This window comes from Coregonus lavaretus (assembly GCF_964263955.1).
Source record: "Coregonus lavaretus genome assembly, chromosome: 22".
Taxonomy (NCBI): Eukaryota; Metazoa; Chordata; class Actinopteri; order Salmoniformes; family Salmonidae; genus Coregonus; species Coregonus lavaretus.
In genome coordinates, this window is record NC_140009.1 from 42,241,952 (window position 1) to 42,254,229 (window position 12,278).

Consider the following 12,278-nt stretch of genomic DNA (forward strand, 5'->3'; position numbering starts at 1 on the left):
GTTTTTTTCTATGTGGGGGATTCTATGTTTGTATTTCTATGTTTGGCCAGGTGTGATTCCCAATCAGAGGCAGCTGTCGCTCGTTGTCTCTGATTGGGGATCATACTTAGGCAGCCAGTTTTCCTGCCTGTGTTGTGGGATCTTGTTTGTGTTCGGTGTTTGACTTGTTAGTGTATAGCCTTCCGACGTCACGTTTCGTTGTTTATTGTTTTGTTGTATGTTTATTGTTTAATAAACATGTATGCATTTCACGCTGCGCCTTGGTCTGACCCGTTCATCAACGACCGTGACACCGTCAATAGGAGGAGATGAGAGGAATTACATTTACACGGCTGCTACCAGTACAATACCTTGGGCTCTATTTTAACAAACCTAACGCAATGGTAAATCTAAGCGCTGGCGGTAGCGCTATAGGTCCGGGGGGTGTCAGAAATATTTATGTTATTTTCACAGCCGTTATTATCAGCACAATAGCTGGTGGTAGTGTGAACGGGCTGGGTTTTGATGAATAAACAAGTTGTGGGTGTGACGAGGGCTTGGCCACTCACTTGCCAATCAAGGCGTTTCATGGCTTAATACTATTTACGTTTGTTTCAAGTTCCGTAGGCTATTGACGGTCTTTGCTTTGCATTGTCATCAACTCCAATTCGGCTGAGGGCACAGAATATTCTCGTCCTAGTCCATTTTGGATTGATACTACAGTTGATTAAATAGCATAGGCTACAGTAACGAGTGATAGCAACAGTAAAATACACTGCTCAAAAAAATAAAGGGAACACTTAAACAACACATCCTAGATCTGAATGAATGAAATAATCTTATTAAATACTTTTTTCTTTACATAGTTGAATGTGCTGACAACAAAATCACACAAAAATTATCAATGGAAATCAAATGTATCAACCCATGGAGGTCTGGATTTGGAGTCACCCTCAAAATTAAAGTGGAAAACCACACTACAGGCTGATCCAACTTTAATGTAATTTCCTTAAAACAAGTCAAAATGAGGCTCAGTAGTGTGTGTGGCCTCCACGTGCCTGTATGACCTCCCTACAACGCCTGGGCATGCTCCTGATGAGGTGGCGGATGGTCTCCTGAGGGATCTCCTCCCAGACCTGGAGTAAAGCATCCGCCAACTCCTGGACAGTCTGTGGTGCAACATGGCGTTGGTGCTGGAGCGAGACATGATATCCCAGATGTGCTCAATTGGATTCAGGTCTGGGGAACGGGCGGGCCAGTCCATAGCATCAATGCCTTCCTCTTGCAGGAACTGCTGACACACTCCAGCCACATGAGGTCTAGCATTGTCTTGCATTAGGAGGAACCCAGGGCCAACCGCACCAGCATATGGTCTCACAAGGGGTCTGAGGATCTCATCTCGGTACCTAATGGTCTCACAAAGACACAGTGTTTGGAACCAAAAATCTCAAATTTGGACTCCAGACCAAAGGACACATTTCCGCCGGTCTAATGTCCATTGCTCATGATTCTTGGCCCAAGCAGGTCTCTTATTATTATTGGTGTCCTTTAGTAGTGGTTTCTTTGCAGCAATTCGACCATGAAGGCCTGATGCACACAGTCTCCTCTTAACAGTTGATGTTGAGATGTGTCTGTTACTTGAACTCTGAAGCATTTATTTTGGCTGCAATTTCTGAGGCTGGTAACGCTAACGAACTTATCCTCTGCAGCAGAGGTAACTCTGGGTCTTCCATTCCTGTGGCGGTCCTCATGAGAGCCAGTTTCATCATAGCGCTTGATGGTTTTTGCGAATGCACTTGAAGAAACTTTCAAAGTTCTTGAAATGTTCCGAAATTGACTGATCTTCTTGTCTTAAAGTAATGATGGACTGTAATTTCTCTTTGCTTATTTGAGCTGTTCTTGCCATAATATGGACTTGGTCTTTTATTATTTTTTTAATTATTTGTTTTGTCTCCCAGTGTCTACTGGAGACTGAACTAGGTCATGGTGAAATCCCTGGGCAGTTTCCTTCCTCTCCGGCAACTAAGCAAGCAAGGACGACTGTATCGTTTTAGTGACTGGGTGTATTGACACACCACCGAAAGTGTAATTAATAACTTCACCATGCTCAAAGGGATATTCAATATCAATATGTTTTACCCATCTTCCAATAGTTGCCCTTCTTTGCAAGGCATTGGAAAACCTCTTTAGTCTTTGTGGTTGAATTTGTGTTTGAAATTCACTGCTCGACTGAGGGACCTTACAGATAATTGTTTGTGTGGGGTACAGAGATGAGGTAGTCATACAAAAACCATGTTAAACACGATTATTGCACACAGATTGAGTCCATGCAACTTATGTGACTTGTTCAGCACATTTTTTCTCCTGAACTTATTTAGGCTTGCCATAACAAATGGGTTGAATACTTACTGACTCAAGACATTTCAGCTTTTCATTGTTAATTAAATTAGTCAAAATGTAAAAAAACACAATTCCACTTTTACATTATGGAGTATTGTGTGTAGGCCAGTGACACAAAATCTCAACTGAATCAATTTTAAATTAAGGCTGTACCACAACAATTGTGGAAAAAGTCAAGTGGTGTGAATAGTCTGTCTGCAGTCAAAACGAAAGCAACTGGTTTCCATCTACATTTTAGTCATTTAGCAGACGCTCTTATCCAGAGCGACTTACAGTTAGTGATTACATTTTTATACTGGCTCCCCGTGGGAATCAAACCCACAACCCTGGCGTTGCAAACGCCATGCTCTATCAACTGAGCTACATCCCTGCCGGCCATTCCCTCCCCTACCCTGGACGACGCTGGGCCAATTGTGCGCCGCCCATGAGTCTCCCGGTCGCGACAGAGCCTGGATTCGAACCAGGATCTCTAGTGGCACAGTTAGCACTGCGATGCAGTGCCTTAGACCACTGCGCCACTCAGGAGACACATCTGTCTCTTAATTTGTTCTGTTTTAAAAGGTTTGTAATGTACAAAAGTACAATGTAAATAGTGAAATAGCAAACATTAACTAAATATTTCTTAAGATTTTGTAACGTTTAATGACCATGTTGTAAAACGTGTTGACATTGTGCAAGGCTTTAACATTAGCTAACTTAGCTAGCTAGCTAAGCTAACATTACATTAGTGAATAAGGGGGAAATGCTAGCTAGCTTTAGCACCCTGTGTTATTACATTTTACTCACTAAAATAGTTATTGCTAGCTATGAGTCTGAAATGGGGAATAGAATTTGAATGCTTTCTTCAATCTATTCAAGAAAAGTAAAACTGAAACATTTAAATAGTAGTATTCTTCATCAATGTCCTCAGCAATTGTGCTATCTTGCTAACGTTACTTCTGCATTTTTTTAATAGAAAGTTCATATTTCCTTTAACATTCTGTGTTGTGTCCATATTCTTTTTTATAAGTGAGGCATGTTTATAAATGCTTTATAAATGGGACAATAGAAATGACAGTACATTGACTGCATAAAATTCATACATAGACCTTTAATGTTGGTGTTACAGATCAGCGGCAAACTGCACAGTTAATTACCATGACGTGCTTAGCTATAAATGCTTTATGAATGGGAAAATAGATTTTACTTTACTTTGACTGGATTTAATTCATACATAGACCCTTCATGCGTGCGTTATATACCAGTATGACCAACTTAATTGTGATGTGGAGGAGGGCTGTTAATGAGTTACAAAAGAGTTATGATATGACCCTCAACTACACGACTTGATCTGTAAAATTTACCCTGAGGATTCAAACCTGTGAGGTTCTTCATGCACCATTGACCTCAGTGAGAAGAAGAAGCAGAAGGTTAATCACGGGCCAGTCGGGCCTATACCGGCTGGTGGAGGAAATGGGGCTGGTACAGGCTATATATCAGCCTAATTTTTAAAACGTGGTTTGGCCTTTTGGCATATGTGACTGGTTTCAGCAAACTAGGTGTATGTCGCGCGTCACTACTTCACAGGAGCGCCATTTGAACGTAAACTTTTATTTATTTATCAAAATATGTTTTTTGGCAGAAATGCCTTCTGGAACATGTGAACTTTCATGTGCCTTAATAACAAACTTGAATGTCATCTGTAAATACGAATAAAATTGTTAAATTACGAGCCTAGTTGGTTTAGCCATGGAAAAAGACAGCAACCTTCCCGCCAGCCATGATTGGCTCCCGAGTGGCGCAGTGGTCTAAGGCACTGCATCTCAGTGCTTGAGGCGTTACTAGAGGCCCCCTGGTTCGATTCCAGGCTGTATCACAACCGGCCATGATTGGGAGTCCCATAGGGCGGCGCACAATTGGCCCAGCGTCGTCCGTGTTTGGCCGGTGTAGGCCGTCATTGTAAATAAGAATTTGTTCTTAACTGACTTGCCTAGTCAAATAAAGGTAAAATTAAAAAAAATTGGCTGAGATAATGAGTGGGCTGGACATGCCGAGAGATGAGTTCGGATTGGTCTGCCATGTAACACGCTTCTGTCTATAATATGAGCTGGTCAGTATGTCTAGGTAATCCTTTCTAACGCAGCTTTTTTGAAAGATATCAACTAGAACTGCATAAGTGTTGCTCTCCACTTTCTGGAGGACCGAGTTTTGAAATCAGTGGAATTAGAGTATGATAGCTAAGGAGATTCTGGCGTTTGATTGTAAATATGCAAACGGAGTCGGAAAGAGGACCCATAGAAGGCCGTTGTATAAAACACCTGTCTCCGGATTACATCTTCAAACTAAGGGCAAGCATAGCATCCGTGACAGAGAGGGAGAAGCGTCCATCCATGTATATGGGTAAGATAGTCTAGCTAGCTACATTTTCAGATATTACATGTTTCTAATTTTGTCAAAGTCGTTTTCATTTCAAGTTAACGTGTACTGCTAGCTAGCTAACGTTACATGTATGATCTGTGTAGTAATATTATTCGTATCTCAGAGCCATTTGCATTGCTAGTTATAGCCTAATGTTAGCTAGCTAATATTGAACCTGGTTGGTTAGCTACCTGCAGATTCATGCAGGGTAGTAACATTATGAGTTGGGATTATGGTTCATTGTTTAGCTAGCTAGCTACATGTCTAAACAAAAGACTCCACTAAGCAAGTAACTAGAATGTTTATGATGTCACTGCGACAACTGTCGATAGACAGAATAACTGACAAATTTACGAACGCTCAGCACTTGTTGAATATGGACGGTGTCAGTAAACGTTGGCAAAAATAACGTAATTAAATTGTTGCCAGCAGCACAGTTGCAGTCACCAACGCTCTGGATAACATAAAAACAGCCTAACCAGCTCTGCTAGGGCGAGTGAAATGGTCAGAGTGAGCTGTTCTCTCATTTGTGTCTGGAAGTAGCTAGAAAGCTAGCCAACGTTAGCCAGTTAGCTTGGGTGCTTGACTGATGTTGTTAGGTCAGAACGCTCCGATCAACCCTACTTTTCGGCCAGAGTGTCCAGTGTTCGCTCCGAGAGCGAAACGCTCTGAATTTACGAACGGCCAATCTGACAATGCTCTGAGTTTACGAACGCCCAGAGCACACTCTGGCACTCCAGATAAAATTTACGAACACACCCGTAGTATAAATTAGCCTTTAGTCTTAATCTTAATAATTTTTCTCTGGGCCATGAAAAAACATTTCTCTACCAATCGGAAAAGAGAAAGTGTTACTATAGTAATCCCAGACAAGCAGCTTTTTAAATCACACCAGCAATGCTGTCATCTGATGAAACAATGGCAGCCCACTCAGACCATGCAGTCTCTGAAACTGTTCACCATTGCTCTATAATAACAACCAGCAACAAAACATTACTTGCATCTTTTCTGCACAGCTTATACAACAGTTTTGGAGTGAATCACATAGTAGCACAACACATGCAACAATGTTCGAAAAGCTTTGTTTTGTTTGCTTTGAAAATGGAACAAACGCCCTACAAAGTGCCGACACTTAAACACAAGCAAAATACCTTTGTGCCCATTGCAGGTCAAAGGACAAGAGAGAGTGGTCAATATCACTTTCTGTGTTGGGCTCTAGTCTGTCTAGTCTGCAACCCCCACCCCAACACAAAACACACTAACAAACAAATGCACACTGGCCTGCCTGCTAATGAAGATCAGACAGGAGGTCACCCCCTGTTCCACCCCTGACCCCTCAATGGAACACTGCTCACCAATTACTGCACTAATTCCCCCCCCCCCCCCCCTCCCTCCCCTCCCTTCCCTGCCCTGGGACCACACTGCCCAGGTTTATCCCCACACACTTAGCAGTTCAGCAGGGTCAATTCCCTCAGGAAGCCCTAACACCAAATGTCCGCCAACAAGCACACCCACCCAGCACTACCCAGTCCACTCCAGCCAGATCCTCCAAAATGCACACAAAGTCATGAACATCAACCATTGAAGTGTGAGACTAACTTGACCTAATGCATTGCATTAGAAACACAACAGCAGCAACCTACTGGTAAGACCCAATGAATGTGGATGGAGAAAATACATTTTCATGTCAGGAAGGTTTTTCCCCCTACCTCACCATTCTGATCTGAGCTTGTCAGTGCCCCCTGGTTCAGTTCCCTACACGGTTACACAAGGAGGGGAAGGGAGGGACTTGTAGGAGTGCTGCCGCTGTGAGTTGGAGCGAGAGAGGCGGGGGCGTTTAATCTGGGATTTGGATGAGTGCGAGCGGCCCTGATAGGAGCGCCCGTCTCGTACTATCAGCTTCGGAGCGACTATCAGGCCGTCCCTCAGGGGACTTACATGACGTGGCACCATCGCCATGGCAACCGAAGACTCCAACTCCTACTTCAGCCTTCCTTCCTTGAAGGACAGTGGTTGCCAGTTCCCAAAGCAAGGCCGATTTAAAGGCCCAGTCTACATGCGCAGTAGGACATTACTGACCTCTGAGCATCGTAAGGATGTACAACATAGAAAACTATGCAAGGTCTCTCTGTATGTTCTCTAGTAGCATATTGGAGTCTATGTTTCTGTTATGTGGGAGATAATGTTGGACATACAGTACTATTGGATACTGTAGCCGATTGTAGCTGGCCTACATGATTTTAGGTCCAACACCTTAGTTCTGGCATTTCCTAATGATGCTGATGGAAAAAAAAGTATTACATTGCAACACAATATTAAATACATTTTCATCACAAAAATTATATTATCATCTGAAAAAGGGAACAGTGAAACAAATGCAGACTCTTTATTTCAAAATGATCTAGAAAGTAATCAGAACAAGTACAAGATGAATGCCTTAAATTACACATGCCAATGATTGTACTCTCTTTTGCATTCTCTTTGAGCATTGCAAGATACATTATTATTTAAGTTTGAGAGGAATAAGCAATTGCTACTGCATGTCAACCAAGACATGGATGAACAAAGATAAACATGACAAGGACAAAACCAACCGTTTTAAATTTTAACATAAAGATACCCTCAGCTTTCAATGTTCAGCTATGCCATTTACTTCTCCAATAAATAAAGAAGATACTGTACATTAAGTACATAGGTCACACTGAAGTCAAGAAACTAGCAGACTTTCCCCAGAAAGCTCATGTCACTAACAGCATGTGCCCAGACATGAAACCATGAGGCCAGGCCAGCTTATTAAGAGTTTCCCCTCGTAAGCCCCCTGCTTATGCCTGATCCAGTCCCAGGAGTCCTATTCAGTCTGCAATGAAGACGCTAATGGTTAACAAGTACACCCTCAAGACATGAAGCCTGCAGGCTCCTCTAAGGCCTTTCATTGGCACATAGAGAGACATAACATATTATAAGCATTGTTCTAAGACATTACAAAGGCTCATACATGCTTATAACAAGTTACAAAGCATTATACCTGGATATCTTTGGTAAAGTGTTACTATGGCATTCAATTAGAAAACAATACACCAATGTGATGTTGTAAGAGTGGACACCAGAATGGGATTTTTTTTGTCAAACTTTGAATTGGCTGGTTATTGTGTAAGTCTGGGGCCAATGTGTTTGTCCTTTCTCTTTTTCTTTGTGCAGAGTTTAATGATTAACTGGTAGTGTCCATGCTTGCCACATCTCTCACTGAGAAATCACTTTCGCAAATAGATCAACTTGAACAGATGTGCGCCACCAAAATGTAGACCCTTGTTTCTCATTTTGTTTATGAATATATTTAACACCAACATATTAAGACCACTTGACTTACTGTACTATGAATTCGACAGGTAAAAAAACCTAACATTTGCAGTATAAAAATACCTGAAGTATGCCCTTTCTGTGGTGACCTCATGCTACAAATATCATCCTCATCTCTCTTTATATCCTCACAGAACACGACTGCAGGAATGACTCAGGGCTTTCCAAGAATTTCCTTTGACAACTACCAGGCCCTTCAATTCCCCGTATCAGGCATGGAGCACTGGCCGAAAGAGAGACCGAGCGAGAGAGAGAGAGAATAATTTTGAGCACAAAAGCCAAATCCAGAGTCACTGCGCCAGAACCAGTGTTTCTCAATGCACCTGATGTGAAACTGTCAATGAGAGACTGGTATAAAAAAAGGCACACAGAGAAGGAAAGAGCAAAATGTAGAGTGACAGATGGAAGGGAGAGCAACACAGTCAAAAAGCTCAGCGGGCGAACACAGCACAGAGCACAGCGCTAGCTTGCTCAGACAGACAGGGGAAACAGAGGCCCCACGTGCATCCAGCACGCCGGCTCTCTATCCTCTTACATAATGTCTCAAGTTCAATACAGCCTGGGCTATATAAAGCTCTGGCTAGGCCTGGTGTCAAAAAGGTGATATACTTAGTGCCCCCAACGCTGCATGAAAGCCCCGTTAGGGCTATATCGGTCACAGACAAGCCCCGGGGTGTGGATTTTGGTCATGTTGCTGGTATTTTTAGAACAGCTGATGATCCTGCGGTATTTACATGCAGTGCAAACCCACCCTCAGTGGCTAGATGCCCCACATCACTATGTAGCCAGCTAGTGGTTAGCAGCCAACTTAGCGCTTTCATGTTGCACATGAAAGGCGTACATGAAGGTATGCATTTGAAGGATATTATGGACTAGCCCCCTCTGTTTTGAGGGGATGGCTAACTATTCTGCCTGATTGTGTGCAATGATATCGAAAATCTGGGGAAAAGAGGGCTTTTAGACTTAATGGGAAATCCATTTAACTTGCATGAGCACAGGCTATGCACACAGTTTGAAGAGAGAGCTACAGGTTCAACTGTGGCCAGACAAGGAGTGTAGCATTGGCGGTTTAATATAACCTGACCATTATACATTGTCTGAGATATTTAACCCATTTTGAGAGTGTTGCGCTATCTTGATTCATTTGATGCTGGAAAAACCTAACTTCCCAAGCTTTGGATAACCTAAGAACAAATTTGTTGAAGCAACAAGTTGATCAGTCATAATTTAGAAGAAAGCAGGTATGAAAAACTGATAAAGCTTGGACAGCTGCATCCTATTCAAAATGTGACTTTAGCAACTGGTAGGTAAAATGCATGTTATTGTAGTTTCAATTGGTGCAATATTATGAAGCCAGAAATGTGCACATTTAAAGGGATAGTTTACCCCAAATCAAAGTTTGTCATTAATTTTCATACTTCAAGCTTTGCTTCTGGGAGTTGTGAGCTACCCCTTTAAATGGCATTAGTTAGTCATTAGCCAGTAGCAATAACTTTAATCTAACCCTATTGCCTTTTTCTCCACATGCACCCATGTGGAAAGTCCAAGACTGTGTGAAAACAAAATGCATTAGTCTATGAATCATACAGCTACAAATAACAGAAGAAACATATTTCATAAATCCCATAACATCCCAAATAACAGAATACACATTTGTAATAAATCCCAAAATATCCTAGAACAAACCAACTAACGAAATTACAAACTGGCGGATACATTTGAGAGTGCTGTGGTGATGCATCAAACAGCTACTGGAAATATCAAAATGTGATAACTTAAATCAAACACAGCCGGAGGGAAGATGAAAGGATTTGATTGCATTGGTAATTATAGTATGGCCATAACAGCTCTTATTGTGAATTCCTGGAAATTTTGGAAGGGCTATCTTACATCTCCACATTGGCCTGTTGTTTTCCTGACTGCCTATCGACCCCGAATGACTCACTGTTTTCCACAGTTTCAATCAGTTTCAGTGAAAGACGAAGCTCGTTCCACAAACAAAAGAGCCAAAGGAGATTTCCAATAGTGGAAAACTTGGAACCGCTTTATTTGAAGAGCACCGGGATGGACCGGCAAAATGTTATAGGTATGAGAGAACTCCTGCTATAGCTAACGATGTGAAATCGGTATGACACACACAACTCGATTGTGATAGGCATTATGTCAAGCTTATGACAGTGTTATGGTGGCAATGTACAAGCCAACCTCCAGTAATGTGTTACTGGATGATGAAAGAAGAGGGACACACACGGTTGTCGAAATGTTGTGAATTTTGGTGCAGGGAATGAAGCACTCAGGAGCAGCATTATATTCAGCACCGATTTTAGAACGTTTTGGATGCGCTTTACTCAAAACAATGCCCTTCATTGAACTGTCACTAATAGTCACTAATAGTTATGAACTACTTTGCATTTGATGATAAAAGGCAATAAAGGCGGAACACGCTAACTATTAATTATTGGTTGATCTGAAGTAAAAACTAACGGACTCAAATGTTTGACTGCTAAATAGTAAGTTCAGAAGCAGACGGTCTTTCCAAGATGGCACCCAGACTATTGTTCAGATGAATGTGTCAGAAACTGTTCCCCTGTGGCTCACAGGAGCAGGAAGTACTGAACCACAGACTAAACAGAACAGATAACAAAAGATGGAAACAAACACCCACTAACCAACTAGGTTGTCACCATCCCAGCATTGTGATACTCAGAAATATCATGGTATTAAAACAAAACATAAGGCACACTTAATTTATTGACAAACAGTCCTAATGTCAGTCACATGTTCTTATTTTCCAAGCTATAAAGGACTAAAGCGATTGGTCTGCTTTGTGTTTTCCTTTCTTAGCCATGGAAAATAAAGTTTCATAGTATTGTGATACTGGTATCGTGACAACCCTTTAATCAACAAACTCCAATGAAATACTACTAGTGTTTCGCCTACCATTACTTTGGTGGGGAAGCCACGCATGAAAAACTAAATCCAACGTCATATTATCATAATGTCTCCCAAGCATGAAACTACATGTAGGCTATCGTTTGTCCATAGTGAAGGCTTGACATAAACTCGCTGAGAACCTAAAAATACATGTTAGAACGTTCTCGGGGAACGAGCCAAGATGTTTAGCTAATTTCACAACAAGTCCTTTTTGATGCAAGGAGACTAACGCCACATCCAGCCAGTATTAATGATGCAAAGCTGTTATTTTTGCCAAACTGCGACATGGATGAATTACACCACTTTGTTCTCAAGGAACAGAAATAAATGCCTTTGTGTGTTCTCACAAGGACTGCATTGCTAAACAACATTGTTGTTATCTAACATCCATTAATTTGTTCGCACAGCTTTACTTCTACAGTGGCCATCCCGTTTGGAAACTTTGATGTGGTTATGCCTGCCTAAAACAAATCATGGATAGCATAGGCCTACCTAAACCCCATTCTGATTATTTTTGTATTTGCTTATGAGGCAACTGACACTAGGCTACATTTGAAAATTACTTATTTACTGAGCTAAAACTATTTTATCTCCTCCTGATATGAGGGGACACACTTCAGTTGATAACTTAATTGTAAATGTGTAATATTGACCAAAGTCCTGTTCAGATTACAAAAAGTCTAGTTACCATTTCAGTGAATGAAATACCTCATTGAACAAACATATAAAACATCATAATTTAAATGTAGGCCTATCTGTAAATTCCAAACAGTATGCTGTGCTCAAATGGTTCAACAATAATATCAAATGTAAAATGTGAAGACTAATTAATTAAGTTTCTCAAACATCATAGAGAAATACTGTGTAAAACAACCACCTGTGTCAACTATGACAGTCATGTAAGCTAGTCTACAGTAGCCTCCCAATAAGTTAATAGGGGTTACTTGTTTTAGGTTTACAAATCATTAAATGTTTGTTCTAACAGGTTTTAACCACATTTAGGTAAAAATGCAACAAGTATTTCTGATGTAACCAAACCAAAGTGTAATTCATTTGTGGCCTATTCTATTGTTTGAAAATACAACAAATAGTCAGCTCAATTCAACCTAGATTTGAATAAGTATGTTGCATTCCAACTACAAATACAGAGCTTGCATTCTGCAAAAGCCAAACCTGGTGGTTTCCTGCACAGCACAGAGAGAGAGAGAGAG

The 12,278-nt window shown here is 41.3% G+C and overlaps 1 protein-coding gene across 2 annotated transcripts in view; it reads right to left on the reverse strand.

Moving 5' to 3' along the window:
* The window catches only part of LOC311149767 (tyrosine-protein phosphatase non-receptor type 11-like), an 80,631-nt gene that overhangs the window by 67,762 nt on the left and 591 nt on the right, over window positions 1-12,278 (reverse strand). The gene's annotated exons all lie outside the window — the stretch shown is intronic.